Raw genomic sequence first — 19397 nt, 5'->3', positions numbered from 1 at the left:
CAGGCGAGGGGAAACTTATATCATCATCCCGGGGCAGCCATGGTGGCTCCATGCATGAGGCTGGTGCCACGCAGTCTCCCGGTGTTGGCAGTGTCTCCAGACCTTCTCAGTTCTGCACACAACTACAAAACAAAAGAACAGTTGCCAGCACTTGGAAGAGGACGTGGATCCAAACCAAATGGGGGACAGATACTCCCTCTACAGACAAGATACTCATGGAAGAAGTCAAGTTGGAAGAGCAGCTGAAGGAGGCTGTGGAAGAAGATAAGCAAGCATTGGCAGATACTGAGGGCTCACAGCAGAGCAGCCAAAAATTGGTGGAGGCGGCAAATATGTATAGCATTCAGGGCTTCTGCGAGGACTCGTTAGAGGTGGCAGAAGTTTTGGAGAAGGCAACACTGTGTGTTCCAGAAGAAGAAATTAAAGACAATAACCCTCACCTGAAGAACCTCTGTGAGACTCTCACAATGAGTGAAGTCCAGATTCAGGAAGTGTTTAGCAAGCACTGCCAAGCCGAACCCTGTCAGTGCCAAGTTCCACCCTTAGGAGCATGCGGTCTTTTTTTCATCTTTGTTCACATCCGACAGGCAATGTGCTGGTGTTGTAACAAGGTTTGAGGGAGGCATATCTCACACATGAAAACCCAGCGTGAAAACCCAACCGTCACACTTACGAATCACAGGAAGATCTAGCATGAGGTCTTGTTCCACATGCTGGTTTAGGGGAAAGAGCTGAGCCCGGTGGTTCTGGTTACTAAAGTGAGGCTCAAGCTGCATGGGCAGCTCCTGAGACCCGCCCTTGTTGGTGTGGTGAAGAAGGCTTAGCTGCCTCTTACAAGACTTTTTTTTTCTTTAAATCTCTTTCCATAATTCATGAAAAGCTGGTTCACCTTTTCTCATCTATGAATACTTTTGACTTTCCCCAAGGTTGGAAACCTGAAGTAACCAGTGGGTAAACAGCCCAGTAAGCTGATCTCACAGTTACATTAATGAACTCGTATTCAGGAGTGTCCTTTGATTTTTAGTACCACATGTTTAATCATTCCACTTACTAAAAAAAGGCCAATAGGACACTACAGGTTATCTGGATTTTCATTAATCACACTGTATCTGCTCAGACTCTAGTGACATCAAAGTATTTTAAATGAACAAAATGTCTGGGAATTCTACTTTTTGGCAATCTGGACACTCCCGTCTGCTCTGTGTCTCTCTTGTGCAGCTTGTAGCATGGGAGTTACTGGATTTCTTAGCCCACTACACATTTCATTCAATAAAGGGAAGGCTAGGGTTGAAATATTTCTTATGCTAAAAATAATTTTATGATGACCTTTATGAAGAACATGAGTTTGTTAGACACTGTCTAGCTGCTAAAAATGACAGATTTCTGGTTTTTGGTTGGTTGGTTTTTGGAGGTGCAAAATGAGCATATGTACCTTAATGGTTCCCACCACCTTTATTTTGCCAGTAATTGAATTTGAGAAAATCAGTTAGTTTTGCCCTGTTTTCTTCATCTAAATGTGGAAATGTTTAACTCTGTGTTCTACTAGTTACTAATGACCTCAAGATGTATTCCCTGGTAAGATGGACTTTCTCAGAATGTGAGGACTGCATGCTTGGCACTCTTTAAATGTTAGTGTTTCATTTTTCAAGAGGATTAAAGCCCTCATATGTTTATTTTCCTTTAAAAAACTACTTCAGGCAGCACAAATTGGTTAAAAAAAAAAAGGACATCAAAACTAAAACCTAAATAGATTAAACAATTAACAGCAGTACAGACAAAACTTAATGAACCCAGAAAATAGATTGTGGTGATTCATATCATAATGACGGGAGTTCCAGATGAAATACACAGAAAACATAGTTAAGGAAGATAGAGGTTTTCAAAGTGAAAACAAAGATCTCAGTCAGACTGTTAAGAAAGTGTACAAAGTGCCTCTTGGCATAATAGTCAAACAAAGACACCCACTTGTCAATGTTTTAATCACAAAGTAAAACATTTATTTTAGAAAAATAAAACAACAGCTTTACTCAGATGTTATAGAAAAGATGATCCCTTACAGGGATTAGAGAGTACTTGAGGAAAAGGGTTTATTTTCACTGTTCTGTTATCTTTTTTTTCTTGGAAAACTATGACAAACCTTTTGGAGTTTTGTAGAGCCTAAAAGACCTTACCAAAACAAACTTGCTCTTACTTTGCCCCTTTGGCAAACGCTGAGTGGGGCCTGAGAGTTACCTTATTTGCAGGCTAACAAATTAACCTTAACCTGCCATGGTTTCACAGATACTGGCCAAAGACACGAGTCTCCTGGGTCAGAGACAAAGGCCAGTTTCTTACAGCAGCAGCAGTAGCCAGAGCATTTGCATTTGTGCTTATCCCCTGAGTATCTGTTGCTATGGGATAATGCAGAGAAGACCAGGGAAAGCCTGTGCATGCAGTGAGTTGTATTAGAGGAGAGGAACCTTGGACTTAGGGATCCTTATTAGACAGTAAGTGGTCTAGCCTTTTCTCTTGAAGGAGGCACTATCTCTGTCTCTGAAAGCTGTTATACAGATATCCTTGAAAAGATGTTGCAAAACAAAGGCAGTCATTGCCTCTGTTCACAGATAGGTAGAAAGAGATCTATGGAGAATTGTCTTCAGCATCTTATAAAGGGAGGAATGATAATAAATAGCCACATTCATTCAGTCAACCCATACTGAGCACTAACCATGTTCTTGGTCCTGTTCTAGGCGTGAGGATATGGTGGTGAACGGTGCCCTTGTGGAGCTAACAGTTTAGTGGGGGAAATGGACAATAAGCAGATCTGTAACATAGTGTAAGTCCTACAAGAATGGAAAGCGGGACGAGAGACAGAGTGGCAGGGGAGTTCTTTTACATTATGAAATAAATACTCTACTGGAGCATAAACTGTGGTAGAAATGGAAAAGGAGTTTTCTGTATTGTACTGTAAAATTATGGGGGTTGTACGGAGCTGGGGGAGGAGAACGTGATCCCTTGACACCAGTAAGACAGGCCACTCGGGTCTCTAAAAGGAACTCAGAGAGTTTCTAGTTGGAAGCAAGCACTACAGGTTGAGTATCCCTTATCCGAAAGCCTTGGGACCAGAAGTGTTTCAGATTTTTGTGGTTTTCCCAGATTTTGGAATATTTACACATATATAAGATAATTTGGGACTGGGACCCAAGTCCAAACACAGAATTCATTTGTTGTGTATATACCTTACATACGTAGCCTGAAGGTAATATTATACCACATTTTAAGCAGTTTTGTGCATGTAACAGTTTTGGCTACAGCCCATCACATGAGGCCAGGTGTGGAATTTCCCACTTGTGGTGTCATGTAGCCACTGAAAAATTTGGGATTTTAGAGCATTTCGGATTTTTGATTTTTGGGTTAGGAATGCTCAAACCTGTAATAATAATCACAACAATGAATATGGTTTGTTCTAAGTTAAGTGCTAAAATTTGGTGCAAATGAAAGGTGTAAAACCATGTGTAAACTACCTAAGAAGATAAAATGAATGGATAAGCTTTTGCAGAAAATACATGAACTAAAAGGACAGATTTGGGCATGCAGTGTGTACCTGTAGTCCCCACTACCCAGGAGGAGGCTGAGGCGGGAGGATTGCTTGAGCCCAGTAATGTGAGGCTGCAGTGAGCTATAATTAAGTCTGTGAATAGCTACTATACTCCATCCTGGGCAATGTAGTGAAATGCCATTTCTAAAGAAAGATAAATAAAACAATAACAAGTTAAATTATAGCACCATAAAAGAAAATTCAAATATCAGTTAAAATGTTATCTCCTGTATTAAAGTTAGACTTGAGGTCTTAATAGTAGAAAAAAAACAAAAGCTCATTTTTTGCTGGCCGTGATGGCTCACACCTGTCATCCCAGCACTTTGGGAGGCTGAGGTGGGCAGATCACCTGAGGTCAGGAGTTAAAGACCAGCCTGGCCAACATGGTGAAACCCCGTCTTTACTAAAAACACAGAAATTAGCCAGGCGTGGCGACAGGCACCTGTACTCCCAGCTACTCAGGAGGCCGAGGCAGGAGAATTGCTTGAACCCAGGAGGTGGTGATTGCAGTAGCTAAGATCACATCATTGCACTCTAGCCTGGGCAAGAAGAGCGAAACTCTGTCTCCAAAAAAAAAAAAAAAAAGAAAAAGAAAAATCCTCACACTCCGTAACAGTAGTCCTTTTGTTATATAGACCCATTCTGCTTATTGAAAGGATTTGAGGTTTACAAAATGAATTTAAAATAAGATTGAGAGAACAGGGTCATAATTTGATGGTACTTGGAGTTCATAAACATGTTCTTAATGTAGCTACTACTGTGATTACCTACATAGAAGTCAAGGCATAGGCTGGGCGTGGTGGCTCATGCCTATAATCACAGCACTTTGGGAGGCCAAGGCGAGAGGATCACTTGAGGCTGGGAATTTGAGACCAGACTGTTCAACATGGCAAAATCCCGTCTCTACTAAGAATACAAAAATTAGCCGGTGCGATGGTATTCACTTGTAATCCCAGCTACAAGGGAGGCTGAAGCACTTGAACCTGGGAAGCAGAAGTTGCAGTGAGCCAAGATGGCACCACTGCACTCCAGCCTAGGTAACACAGCAAGACTCTTGTCTAAAAATATAAAAAAAGCCCAAGCTTAAACTAAAACTAGTTCTCTGAAAAAATATCGCCAGCAGATCTAAAGTGTAGTCCATGGATATATTTGTCTGGTGATCTAGTTTAGTACAGAAATGAAACTTAGAGAATGTATAGTGTAAATATATTTCATCAATTCATAGGTGAGGGCTAGATGGAAGTCTCCTTGGAGAACTGGAAATAGAGGTGTGGGGTGGTGGTAATAAAAACCCATGCATTTGACCTACGGAGCATGCTCAGATCGAGGCCCATCCTGCTTTCAGTCAACTGTGGGGGTAGGGTGGGTAGCATTAGGACTTTTCTCATAGAGTAGTTCTGGATCTACTTGGGTTCACACCGCAGAGCAGGAAGGTAACAACTTTTCTTGCGAGCATCGCTAGAAAGATCTGGTCACCATCGTCTCACCACAGGCGTTAGTATAAAATAAGCACACTTACTGCTGCTACCACCGTACCGATCTAGAGAAGGAGACAGCTCCAGTAAGAAAAAGTGAGACTTACGGTGTGCCCCACGGTACTTTGTCCTTCTTGTTTGTAATTACAGAATATTAATAATGATTGCATTCAGTCTTCCCATGTAAATTGAAAGCCGTCTGAGCATTTTCTTGTCCTTTTTGTATAATTGGTACAGTGGCTTGAGTTCTACTCATCATGTAATGAGTGCTTTTAGAATGAATGCAAATGTAATTTTTGGGAAATCCATGAAAAAATAATCTTAGGAAAATCCAAGGGAAAACAGAACAGTAATAAAAGTACAAATACAGCAACATGGCAAGATAAGTCTAAAAAATTTACTTACAGTGTACATACTAGTGATAAGAAAATTAAACAGCCTAGCATATTTTTTTAAATAATAATTTTTAAAGACAACAGCAATAATGTTAAATATTGAGAATTTAATGTAGCAAATTAGAAGTTCATCTAAAGAATTAAAAGACAGTTTGATGGTGGCGGGGCATGGAGCCTCACACCTGTGATCTTGGCTCTTTGGGAGGCTGAGGTGGGCGGATCACTTGGGGTCAGGAGTTCAAGACCAGCCTGGCCAATGTGGTGAAACCCTGTGTCTACTAAAAATATAAAAATTAGCCAGGCATGGTGGAGGACACCTATAGTCCCGGCTACTCAAGAGGCTGAGGCAGGAGAATCGCTTGAACTCGGGAGGCAGAGGTTTCAGTAAGCTGAGATCATGCCACTGCACTCCAGCTGGGGTGACAGCGAGGCTCCATCTCAAAAAAAAAAAAAGAAAAAGAAAAATACTTTGCAGGTCAGTATAAATACTTAAAATATCATTTAAATTACAAAATGTTACATTATTTATTCTAGAAAAACAATGAAACAAATATACTATATGGTTTTTTTTTGGTGAGCGGTTAAAAAGCAAGAATTTGTGAAGTGGGGAGGCTTCTAAATCCAGCAGACTTTTAAATATATTCTAAAATGAAAGTCATCACACCTAGATGAGATTTGGGTAAAAAATGAAAATACAGAACAGTGAAATAAACCAGAGATTTCAGAAATAGATTTAATTTATGAGGAGCAATTTATATGACAACTGGGAGGAGGAGGGGGAACAAGATCGCACTTTACTAACTGCTGCTGCTGACAGATTCCTGTATAGAGTTTATTTTAGTTATGTGTTTCGCACCATGCACCTTACATTCCAGCCAAATCAAAGAGCTAAACATGAAAAAATTGAGAAGAAAGTAGATTAGGATATAGGCTGGGTGTGGTGGCTCATGCCTTTAATCCCAGAGCTTTGGGAGGCCAAGACAGCTGGATTACTGGAGGCCAGGAGTTCAAGACCAGCCTGGCCAGCATGGTGAAATCCTGTCTCTAAAAATACAAAAATTAGCCAGGCGTGGTGGCAAGTCCTAGCTGCTCAGAAGGCTGAGGGAGGAGAATCACTTGATCCAGGAGGCAGAGGTTGCAGTGAGCCGAGATCCCACCATTGCACTCCAGCCTGGGCGACAGAACGAGACTGTCTCAAAAAACAAAAACACAAAAATTAGCTGGGCATGGTGGTTCTCGCCTGTAATCCCAGCTAGCTGGGAGGCTGAGGCAGGATAATTGCTTGAACCTGGGAGGCAGAGGTTGCAGTGAGCTCACTCCACTCACTGCGCTCCAGCCTGTGTGAGAGAGCCAGACTCTGGAGGGGGGGAAGTAGATTAGAACATGTATTTCAGCTGTGGAGAGGAGCTAAAATTGAACTTTCAAAAAATTGTTTTGCCCTGGTGCAGTGGCTAACACCTGTAATACTAGCACTTTGGGAAGTGAAGGCAGAAGGATCACTTGAGCCCAGGAGTTTGACACCGGCCTGGGCAACATAGTGAGACCTTGTCTCTGTATATTTTTTAAAAATAAAAAGAGAAAATTAAAAACTTAAAAAAAAATTGGTTTTTGTTTTTGTTCTGTTTTGTTTTGTTTTTTTGAGATGAAGTCTTACTCTGTTGCCCAGGCTGGATTGCAATGGTGCCATCTTGGCTCACTGTAACCTCTGCCTCCCGGGTTCAAGAAATTATCCTGCCTCAGCCTCCCAAGTAGCCAGGACTACAGGTGCCCACCACCACACCTGGCTACTTTTTGTACTTTTATTAGAGATGGGGTTTCACCCCGTTGGCCAGGCTGGTCTCAAAGCTCCTGACCCCAGGTGATCCACCCGCCTCAGCCTCCCAAAGTGCTGGGGTTACAGGTGTGAGCCACCGCGCCTGGCCAAAAGAATTGTTTTTAATGACCAGGTAAAAGGCTTAATTGTATTAACTTTTTAAAAGTCTGTGCAATAAAAAATAAAACTCAGATAAAGTGGAAGGCAACAGTGGGAAGTCATGAATATAAATGAGCTTAATATAGTGAAATATGTAAACTTCACTAAAGGTAGTACCTACGCTTTGGTTGTTTTTTTTTTTTGAGATGGCGTCTCACTCTGTCGCCCAGGCTGGAGTGCATTGGTGCAGTCTCGGCTCACTGCAACCTCTGCCTCCCAGGTTCAAGCGATTCTCCTGCCTCAGCCTCCCAAGTAGCTGGGACTACAGGCGCGTGCTACCATGCCCGGCTAATTTTTTGTATTTTGTTGGAGAGACAAGATTTCTCTGTATTAGCCAGGATGGTCTCAATCTCCTGACCTTGTGATCCGCCTGCCTCGGCCTCCCAAAGTGCTGGAATTCTAGGTGTGAGCCACCGTGCCCGGTGTACTTAGGCCTTTATAGACGAGGGATCAATTTTAATTCAACAAATGGCATGGATATGGGTAAGTAGTCGACAGTAACGAGGGCTGCAGTCACGGTGATCACAAAGTGCCGTGAGTGCTTTTGGCCTTTTTCACTGAGGGAACGAGGTGACTGCCCGCGACCCCGAGAGTCCTGCCATCCTTTTAGACTTAAGCCAGACCGTCAGACTGTTGCAGGCTTCCACAGGATGTATTGGCCCTTGGTGTGTGATGTCAATGGCCTATGTAGATGAGGTCTGTGACAGCCGGTCCCAGGGGTTTGTTCTCGGCCTTATTCATGCTCTTCTACTGTGACATCCTTGTGAGAACCCTTGGGAGAAATTTTTGATTTTGGTGTCAGAATTTCACCTGAAGAATTTGTTTGTTCTCGGTCCCAGGGGTTTGTTCTCGGCCTTATTCATGCTCTTCTACTGTGACATCCTTGTGAGAACCCTTGGGAGAAATTTTTGATTTTGGTGTCAGAATTTCACCTGAAGAATTCGTTTGCTTTCGTCTTTTGAACCCTGAATTATGTAACTGTTTTCATCTTAGTGATGATTGCTAAAAAGTTTAGTTAGAGGCAGATGTATGGGCTGACTCTTGACTAATTTAGACATCTTCCAGGAAAACATTTCTGTCTTGTCATCTGTGGCTCTGCTTTTGGGGTCTCTCCATGCTTTTGTTTGTTTGTTTTTGTTTACTTACTGTTTAAATTTTTTTTTTTTTTTTTTTTGAGATGAAGTCTCGCTCTTGTCCCCCAGGCTGGAGTGCAATGGCGCGAGCTCGGCTCACTGCAACCTCCACCTACCGGGTTCAAGCGATTCTGCTGCCTCAGTCTCCTGAGTGCTGGGATTACAGGTGCATGCCACCACGCCTGGCTATTTTTTGTATTTTTAGTAGAGACAGAGTTTTACCATGTTGGCCAGGCTTGTCTATGAACTCCTGACTTCAGGTGAACCACCTGCTTCGGCTCCCCAAAGTGCTGGGATTATAGGGTGAGCTGCTGCACCTGGCCTATTGTTTAAAATTTTTAAAAATTGTTTAATATCTATCTGTATTTACTATATTTTCTATAGTAATAGATGTTACTATAGAAAATATAGTAAATTTTGTGCTGTTGTGCTGAATTGCATTTATCTTTTAAATAGACTTTAAATGTTCTTTGGCAGAAAGGAATAAATACATATATTACACCTATAAAATCAGTAAAACCAAATGAAAATCATCAAGCCCAATGTTGTCAGGGCCATAGGGAAATAAGCACATACACGTGGTTAATGACAGTGTGCGCTGAGTTTCTGAGGAGTGTGAGTAGCAATAGATGCTTAGAGTTACAACGTTATTTATTCTTATTAAGCGGTTAATGCCACTTTTGGAAATGTATCACAGAGAAGTAACCCAAAACAAGATAGCTACGATGCACAACAATGAAAGAGGGGAAGCAACTCAAATACACAGTGGTAGAGAAGAGTCGAATAAGTCAGTTAATATAATGGAATGTTATAAAGCCACCAAAAATGATTCAGTGGGTTAGATAAATAGAAATGTCCATAAAATATGTAAATTATCAAAACATGTATTAAATCTATTTAAGACTATGTAGATATAGCAAAAAGAATGAGATGGTCATGGTGAGACTGCTAGGTGGGAAGGGGTCCCCGGAAAAACTCCAACCGGCCTGTGCAGTGGGGTGGAGCTTCGGGAAGTTGCGCAGCCTTTTGTAGCAGCGGGGAGCCTGGCCCCTCTTCTTTCTGTGTAGAACCTGGGATTCTAGCTGCTGGCGGAAAGCACTCTAGCAGGGACTTCGACCTTGTGAGAGTCCCCGTTTCCCCCTTTTCCTCCTTTTCACCCAGTAAAACCCTGTCTTACCATTCAAACCATCTGCGAGCCTGGGGCAGACACCGTTCTGTCTCCTGCTTCCAGTCCTGTAAAGATGCTAGGATCTTCCAGGGCATGACAGGCACCCTCAAAGGCAGATGTGGGGAGGCCCTAATGGTCTGACTGCAGCCTGCTGACGGGGGTGGGGTGGTGGTGACTTCTCCCAGGCTGCCGCTGGTCCACCCACTGCGCTGCAGTCCACTTGGTGCTGGGGCTGTGGGGCACAGGCCTTCAGGACCTACTCCCTTACCCTCCCAGGAGGTCCAGGCCTGGAGTCCTTATGTCCCCTGGAAAGCTCACTCCCATCCTCAGGGTAGGAGGGCAGTTGCATGCTGGGCTGGTTTGGGCCAGTCCTGGGACACCCCTGCAGGCCAGGTGCAGCAGGGGATGTGGCTCTGAGGGGTTGCTGTGGGCGGGTTAACGTGGAGCTGGGTTCTGGAAGGGAGTTGCCATGCTGCCTGCCAGAACACCTCCTCTGAGACAGGGGTGCCTTGTGGGACAGTGCACCAAAGTGCTCTGGGCACGAGGGGTCCCTGCACCCCACCCCACACACACTGACCCTGCATTGGGGGGCCCTGGGCTGCAGAACCTATCCATGATGTTGCCATGCACCTGGCTCTGGTGGCACTGGGACCCTCCAGGATGGGCTGAGCAGGGCCTCCCACCAGTGCGTACCCCAGCACCAACAGGAGTGGGCCTAGGCAGGGGGGCAGGGAGTGACGCCCAAGGGGACTTACCCCAGCCTCCTCTTATACCCTGGGGGTTCTCGTTTTTCTTGGCTGAGGGAAGTGGCCTCTCCCTGCTGAAACCTAGGGCCAGGCTGGGTGTGGGAGGAAACGGGGCGGCGGGGTGAGCAGGACCCCAGACCTTGGGAATCCTGAGTTGGGGGCACAGGCTCTGCCTAGAACGTGCCTGGGGGCCCAGGCTGAACCCCCTCCTGAGGAGCCAGGCTCACAGGTTGTTCTGTGGGACTCAACGGGGGGCAGCCTCCTGGCCAGAATGAGGAAGGCTATCACCCCGGGGTCTGCGGGAGGCATATGCAGGCTAAGCTGTCGCCTGCCTGGCTCCCCGATCCGCTGCAGCCAGTCCCTCAGCCTTGGCCGGGACCCGAAGTCTGACCGCCATCCCTGGGGCTCCGCTGCCAGGCGGGCACCCCCCGCTTAGAGGCCATCCCCACCCCCTCCATCTGCCCCTGTCTTAGCGACAGCCACCTTGTCCTGGTGCCCTGGTTGAGGGAAGGAAGCTGCCCTTGCACCCCTGGTCTCGGGTGCAGCCTCAGCGCCGCATCGGAGCCGCCCAGCCCCCCTCTGCTGGCCGTTGTCGGAAGTGCAGCCTGGCGTGAGCCTTGCCTTTCCTGGAGATGGGACCCAGGGCAGCACCGCTGGAAACGGGGAGGCGGTAACTCGTGGAGGAGTCCCCCACTGTCCCCTGACAGCGGCAGTAGTAACTGCGGACCATGCGGACTCAAGAGAGCCCCAGTGTATGTCAGCACCAGGAGCCAAAACCGAGTCGAGGGCTCGGTGCGGAGACCAGCCGGGGGCAAGCCTGGGGAGCCTGGATGGCAAGTGAGGCAGGAAGGCGCCCGCACTCCGGGACTGCCTGGGCCTGCAGGGGCTCTCCAGTCAGAGCCAGGGTGCGACGGGGCGCCCGCCCTGAAGGCTGAGTGCCAGGTCTGCCCTGGGGGTCCGCTCAGCCCACACGGGCTAGATGAAGGTGGAGTCCAGAGGTCCCCCCACATCCTGCTGGCTGAGGGCGTGGGCCTCAAACAGCTGCTTAAGCCGACTTCTCCTGCTCCAACTGCATGATGTGCCCACTCTCCTCGGTCACCTCCTGGGTGAGGCGTCGGTTCTGCTCCTTCAGCATAAGGATAGTCTGCTGCTGTCAGCCCGGGGACGAGGTGGATGTCAGGGCAGGGCGGAGGGGCCCGGAGGAGGACGTAGGCAGGGCCCGGCTGGCACAGGCCGCAGCCAGCAGCTCTCCCAGGCACTGAGCCACCTCCTGTACCTTGGGCAGTAGCCGCCCCAGTGGGCGGGGGCTCCCTGCAGCCCCAAAGTCGGCGCTGTCTGTGCTCTGACCCAGGCAGCACTGGCGCTCCTGCACTCGTAGCTGCTGCTGGTACCAGTCGCGTCTCTGCCATCATCTCCAGACCCTGCAGCAGCACCTCCTTCTCCTGCTGCAGCTCCTTCATCTGCTTCAGCAGGCCGCAGTCCATGCCGGTGGTGATGGTGTGCCTCTGATTTCCTCTCGGGCACTGAGTCCGCCTCCAGGGCCCTGCAGGCCGATGCACCTGTGTTGGCGCTCACGCTCTGGGACCGCTCAGGCTGCGTGGGGCAGGACGGCGCCTCTGCTGGGGCGCACAGCTGCTCCGGGCTGTGGGCCGCGCCGCCTGGACCTGGGCAGGGGCTTCTCCACCATCCGTGGCTCGTTGTCCAGCGCAAACCCCAGGCCGGGCCGGGGCGCACGTGGGGTCCCGGGGGCCGCAGTTGGCGCTCAGCAGCGAGGTGCGCAGGCCGGCCACAAAGCGCTCGAAAGTTAGGTAGCCGCCGGCCGTGGCCACCTGGCGCAGGCCCTCCAGCATCCCGCGGGGCAGGTCCTGCGCGTTGGCGCCCTGCCAGCGGGACTGGATCTCGCGCAGGTGCACGCAAGCCGCGCCGCGGGTGGTCCAGGATGTCCAACAGGGTGCGCAGGCTCTGCAGGAAGGCGAGCGGCAGCCCCTCGGTACTGGGCGCCAGCGCCGGGGGTAGGCACGCAGGCCCGCTCAGCCGCGTCGGCCCAGGCCATGGGCACCCGGGCTCTGTCCCCGCGCCTGTCCCCGCGCGGCCCCACAGCGGGGCCGGCCCAGCACGCTCAGCCAGCGGCGACAATAGGTTTTTTTTTTTTTTTTTGGATACATGATTTTACTCTTTGCCAGGCTGGAGTGCAGTGGTGTGATCGTAGCCCACTGCAGCCTCAACCTCTCGGGCTCAAGCCAGTCTCCTGCCTCAGCCAACTCAGAGTAGTTGGGACTACAGCCATGCACCTCTACGCCGGCTGATTTTTGTATTCTCGTATCCAGTAGAAAGATGCTTTGTGTGGTAGCCACATTTCTAAAAAGCGGTATGCAAATTGAGATTGTCGAAAACATTCTAAAATGTAACAGAAGCACAGAAGCAATAAAAAGATTATCAGACAACTTCTTCCTTCTCCATGGAGCTCAGAGGCAGCTTACATTGTGATTAGAAGTGTGGGCTTGGCCAGGCGCAGTGGCTTACGCCTGTAATCCCAGGACTTTGGGAGGCCAAGGCGGGCAGGTCACCTGGGGTGAAGAGTTCAAGACCAGCCTGGCCAACATGGTGAAACACTGTCTGTACTAAAAATACAAAAATTAGCTGGGCATGGTGGTGGGCACCTGTAATCTCAGCTACTTGAAAGGCTGAGGCAGGAGAATCGCTTGAATCTGGGAGGCGGAAGTTGCAGTGAGCAGTGATCAGGCCACTGTACTCCAGCCTGGGCAACAAAGAGTGAAACTCCATCTCAAAAAAAAAAGAAAAAGAGGCCGGGCGCGGTGGCTCAAGCCTGTAATCCCAGCACTTTGGGAGGCCGAGACGGGCGGATCACAAGGTCAGGAGATCGAGACCATCCTGGCTAACATGGTGAAACCCCGTCTCTACTAAAAATACAAAAAACTAGCCAGGCGAGGTGGCGGGCACCTGTAGTCCCAGCTACTCCGGAGGCTGAGGCAGGAGAATGGCGTGAACCCGGGAGGCGGAGCTTGCAGTGAGCTGAGACCCGGCCACTGCACTCCAGCCTGGGCGACAGAGCGAGACTCCGTCTCAAAAAAAAAAAAAAAAAAAAAAATATGAGTATCCATTGCATAATCTGAGGATTAGAGAAATGTGCTTGTAGGGCACACTGTGTAGTATCTGGCTCTTGTTTCTGTTTTCTGTATGAGATCATATTTAGTAAGTCACGTATACACTAAGTTAACTCCTGGAAAGGGGGTTAGTGAGGATTCCTTCATAACTTTAGAGATAAAACATGATTTTCCTATTGCTTCTTTTTTGTGATTCTTTTTTCATGGGAAATATTGTCTTTTCTGCTTTGTAGATATCATTGAAATGGATTCCAAGCGTGTGCCTCGAGACAAGTTGGCCTGCATCACCAAGTGCAGCAAGCACATCTTCAATGCCATCAAGATCACCAAGAACGAGCCAGGGTCAGCGGATGACTTCCTCCCCACCCTCATCTACATCGTTTTGAAGGACAGACCCCCCACCCCTTCAGTCTAGTATCCAGTATATCACACGCTTCTGCAATCCAAGCCGACTGATGACTGGAGAGGATGGCTACTATTTCACCAATCTGGTGAGTAAGTGAGTTCTTGGTGTTGTAGAGAAGGACTAGGAAGGTGGTGGTTTTGGGGATGTGACAGGTGACTCAGGCCTGTGACAGGTAAATGCTCCTGTTTGAGAAGGCAGCATGGCTGAGGAAGCTCACTGTGTGTCAGGGAGCACAAGGACCAGGCCATACAGACACTCTGCCTCCCAGCACTTGGTCAGAGCTTGTGTTTGTCCTACGGAAACAGATGACATGCGTTGGGCATCACTCCCCACGGTCCTGGGTAGAAGAGTCCTTCACTTGGCTGGGCCTCTTCAACCGTGAAGAAGGCAAATCTTGCACTTTAATTCATTTTTATAGAGGATCTAAGATTGATTTTTTTTGTTTTATTTCTCAAGTTCTAAGAATTGAATACTGAGATTTTTTTTACAGGTCAGTTCAGAGGATGTGAAATGATTTTCAAGTATTATGTTGTTACAGTGGTTATTGATTATAGGCAAGACAGTATCTAATTATGTATCAGTTAATAAGGCTGAATACTTCCCACCTTTTTTTTTCTTTTATTTATGTATTTTTTTTTTCTACAGAGTCTCACTCTGTCACCCAGGCTGGAGTGCTGTGATACAATCGTAGCTCACTGCAGCCTTGACCTCCAGGCTCAAGCAATCCTCTCACCTCAGCCTGCTGTGTAGCTGGTACCACAGGCATGCACCATCACACTGGGATAATTTTTTTTTTTTTTAGAGATGGGGTGTCACTGTGTTGCCCAGGCTGGTCTCATACTCCTGGGCTCAAGCAATCCGCCCACCTCAGCCTCCGTAAGAGCTGGAATTGCAGGTATAAGCCACTGCTCCTGACCTGAATTCTTTCTTTTTCTTCCTAGTAAACTCTGCTTATTTGCTTTCAACTGAATATATTGTGAAGCTAATGAATTTGGATCCTTGGGGCAGCTTATGGACTTGGTTTTTTGTGTTGAAAGCCTAGGAACTAAGAGATGGGGAGGGGAAGCCAGGATGCATAGGGAGCATTTTTGATAAATTGCCAAAAAATGTCTCAAAACAGGTACATGAATCTCTAGAAATATGTCATGATTTATTTCTAGATTCTAAGTATGTATTCACATTTATACCTACTTTTGTATTTGTCACTTTTTTTCCTTTTCCTGTAAGTAGATTCCAAAAGTTGTAGAAGCCTCAGGTTCCTCCAAACCTGGACCTGCCCCCATCACTCATCACCCTCCACCATTGTGTTCAGCTATGTGTCACTCTAGTCACCAGCATCTCGGGAGGGTGATTTGCAGGTGGAGGGACTTGGGAATGCTCTTGATCAGATGCTTTCACCTTTATTCACACTGTTTTCCATCCTTCCAGGTACATGGTGGTTTAATCCGTAGTACTAAAAAAGTTTAAGTGGCCCATGTAGAATGAGATTAGAGGTACTCATATATCTTTTTTATTTTGAGATGGAGTGTCTCTGTTGCCCAGGCTGGAATACAAAGACGTGATCTCAGCTCACTGTAACCTCCGCCTCCCGGGTTCAAGCGATTCTCATGCTTCAGCCTCCCAGGTAGCTGGGATTACAGGCATGTGCCACCATGCCTGGTTGATGTTTGTATTTTTAGTAGAGACAGGGTTTCACCTTGTTAGCCAGGCTGGTCTTGAACTCCTGGCCTCAAGCAGTCCACCCACCTCCGTCTCCCACAGTGCTGGGATTACAGGCATGAGCCACCACACCTGGCCTTATATTTCTTAATATAAATGAAACATACACTTGCTTGCGAGGGAAGAGCCTTTTGGATTCAGCTCTTTATCCAGAGTGGGTCAGACAACTTGGAAGTCCCTGAGAAGTGTGAACGTGGAGACATGGCAGATAGTGAGAGAAGTGAAGGAGGACCAGGATGCATTCGAGCATAGCCACAGTCACTGACAGTAGAGGTGGCTGGCTTGCACACACACAGCAGCTTCTAGGGCCCTTGGCCTGCAGCCTTAAGTACATTTGTGCCTTCCCTCTTCATCCTCTTCTTGCCTGACTCAGAGTCTGTCTCGTCCCCTACACCCACTGCTCCAATGAAACTGCTCTGGCAAAAGTAGAAAGTTTCCAGCTGACAAACCCCGCGGGCACTCGATTTAGTAACCTAAGGAAATCATAATTAGGAAGCTGTTGCCTCAGATAATCTTATCACATGTTCAAAAAAAAAATGGTGAAATCTCTTTTGTTTGGTGTGCTTTGTTGAATACTTTCTACCATTGCTCTTATCACAGCAAAAATAATCTTGTATTTAGTATTTTAGCAGCAGCATTTTATCTGAAACTCTGTGGGTTAAATCCTTAAATACAGACATTCTGGGTTGGTCCTCTATCAGGTTCTGAAAATGAAAAGCCATGTATTCGAGTAATTGAGCATCTTCTACAAACAGAGTTTGTATTTCTCCTTTGAATGTCAGTTTGTCATCATGAAGCATGGGTGGCGTTACATTATCAATTATTTGAAACTCAGACAGTTCAGTGTTAGTGCAGATATTATTAGAATATTTTACATAGCAACTTTATTATCACCAACAGATCTTCTTCGCTTCTCATAGCACTCTCCATGAGTCCTTGGTTCTGCAACTTGTGTTGTTCCTTGGCTTCCACAATCCCACTACTTCCTTGTCTCTTTGTAAAGTCTGTGTCTTCTGCTTCCACCTTGAACTGTGTCATTCCCTGGACTCCATCGTCTCTGCATCTCTTCCTGCACCATCTCCTCTGTCAAAGAGCTGTCACTCACCTGTGCAGTGATGACCCACAGCTCTGTGTCACCTGTCTTGACCTCACACTTGTATCGCACCTCAAATATAATTTGTTCAGAGCTACGTCCCCTTCAGATGTTTGTTTCTTTTCCAGTATTCTTTATTTCTGTTAGTGGCCATGCCATGTCTCCATTCACCTAAGTGAGGAGTTAGAATCACCTCCTCTCTCCAGTCACAGGGGCCACAGCAGCTCCACACACACCATGAGCCGGATGGGCGTGCGCTTCCGTTCTCCTCGGATGAATCACATTTTTCTTTTTCTTTATTCCTTTTCTCTAGAGGTGAGGTTTCTATCCCGACCGTTGCCCAGGCTGGTCTCAAGCAATCCTCCCACCTCGGCCCCCCAAAGTGCTGGGATTATAAGCATGACCCAACACACCCGGCTCAGATGTCTGTTGAATTGGGCATTTGCAGTGGCATTTCTGTGCTAATAATTGCTACCATGTATTCATTGCTCACTGCAGGCCTCTTGGAAGCCCATGACATGTGTTATGTTGTTAATTCTCACAATAAATCTGAATGGTATTTCCCCCATTCCCAACAGAATACCTGGTATTTCTGTTACAGGTACAGAAACCTCAGAGAGCTTAAGTAACTTTCCCAGGGTCACTCACTGTTGTTGTTAAGTGAAAGAGGTGACAGTCAACTCAGGTTCTGTTGCTTCAGAGCTGTTCTTTTAACCACTTGATGTTAAAATATTTATTTGAGGATCAGAGGTCCGTGTGCCATACCAGTGTCTTGAGGAACCACACCCACTCGGGGACTATATCCTGGGTGGGGATAGCAGGTCTGGGAAGACTCAGACAGAATGGCTTCATGGTGTACCTGGGGAGGCTGCACCCAGACATTGGCCCCAGAGCTCCTGGGAGTGTACAGGAAGCATGACCGGGGATAGGAGTAGGTAATTTTTGAGGCTGAATTACACGGAAGTTCATGAGTTTGTTTTGTTTACTTTTGCTTCTATTTTAAATTCTCTGTGATCAAAAGATTTTTACAAATCGATTGGAGTACGCGTAGCTTTCCTAATATGACTGTATTAACGTCCTCTTCTTGTAGTGCTGTGCCGTGGCTTTCATTGAGAAGTTAGACGCCCAGTCTTTGAATTTAAGTCAGGAGGATTTTGATCGCTACATGTCTGGCCAGACCTCTCCCAGGAAGCAAGAAGCTGAGAGTTGGTCTCCTGATGCTTGCTTAGGCGTCAAGCAAATGTATAAGAACTTGGATCTCCTGTCTCAGTTGAATGAACAACAAGAAAGGATCATGAATGAAGCCAAGAAACTGGAAAAAGACCTCATAGATTGGACAGATGGAATTACAAGAGAAGTTCAAGACATTGTTGAGAAATACCCGCTGAAAATTAAGCCTCCAAATCAACCGTTAGTAGCTGTTGACTCTGAAAACATTGAAAATGATAAACTTCCTCCACCACTGCAACCTCAAGTTTGTGCAGGATGATCACAGTTTACATGGAGAGTATTTATTTGAGCCTAAATTATAGGTAGCCCTTACTACACTCAACTGATTGGGATCTAGAATGTAACTAAATTGCTTGTAAATGTCAGAGCATTTTTAAAGGTACAGTATATGGGGATTGTTTTGTTTTGTTTTTCCTAGCAGGGGAAGCTTAGTTAATAATAAAATACTATTTATTTGAGTTACTGATACAGATTCATTTAAGGCTTGTGTGCAGATTTTGTCTCAATCTTTTTTCCCTCCATGATTTTCCTATGTGCTTCCTCTGGCATTCACTGTGGTTTGGTAAATAATTGCCTTTTAAAGGACAAAACGAATGCTACAAAGTGTATGTTCAAGGAAATTAAATGGTACCACTTTTCCACAGTTCGAAATAATTTTATAATTGTAAAGATAGAAATTATATTGATAAGTAAATATGTAAAATTGTAAATATGTAAAAAAAGAATGGTGTCTGCTCTGCATGACATTTTATATGTTAATTTTTTAATTTAAAATGAAATATATTGAATGTTTGCCTTTAGCACCATTTTATTTGGTTTGTTCTACTAAAATGACTCGAGAAGTGTTTAGACAAACTCCCCTAGGTCCTCCTGACTTCAGGTGATCCTCCTGCCTCGTCCTCCCAAAGTGCTGGGATTACAGATGTGAGCCATTGTGCCTGGCCAGTTTCTGACAGTTCTGGAAGGTGGGAAGTCCAAGATCAAAGTGCTGGCAGATTTGGTGTCTGCTAAGGGAACCGTTTCTCATAGATGGTCCCTTCTCACATGTCCTCATATGACGGAACGGGCAAACAAACTTCCACAGGTCCCTTTTATAAGGGCACTAATCCCATTCATGAGGGCTCCACCCTCATGACCTAATCTTCTCCCAAACGCCCCACCAGTGTAAAAAAATTTTTATGTTAGAGATGGGGTCGGCCAGATGAGGTGGCTCATGCCCCACTTTGGGAGGCTGAGGCAGGTGGATCATGAGGTCAGGAGTTTGAGACTAGCCTGGCCAACATGGTGAAACCCCGTCTCTACTAAAAATACAAAAATTAGTTGGGCAAGGTGGCGGGCACCTGTAATCCCAGCTACTC

At 46.5% G+C, this 19397-nt stretch overlaps 3 pseudogenes; 1 reads left to right on the top strand and 2 right to left on the bottom strand.

The window, feature by feature from the left end:
- The window catches only part of LOC105466326 (rab5 GDP/GTP exchange factor-like), a 29823-nt pseudogene extending 10984 nt beyond the window's left edge, over positions 1 to 18839 (top strand).
- LOC139363050 (small nucleolar RNA U13) lies at positions 578 to 688 on the bottom strand (annotated as a pseudogene).
- LOC105466325 (suppressor APC domain-containing protein 2 pseudogene) lies at positions 11170 to 12519 on the bottom strand (annotated as a pseudogene).
- Positions 18840 to 19397: the final 558 nt, after the last annotated feature.

This window comes from Macaca nemestrina, chromosome 4, assembly GCF_043159975.1.
Source record: "Macaca nemestrina isolate mMacNem1 chromosome 4, mMacNem.hap1, whole genome shotgun sequence".
Lineage (NCBI taxonomy): Eukaryota > Metazoa > Chordata > Mammalia > Primates > Cercopithecidae > Macaca > Macaca nemestrina.
Note: the sequence above shows the minus strand (reverse complement) of the source record. Positions and strands in the feature narration are given on the sequence as shown.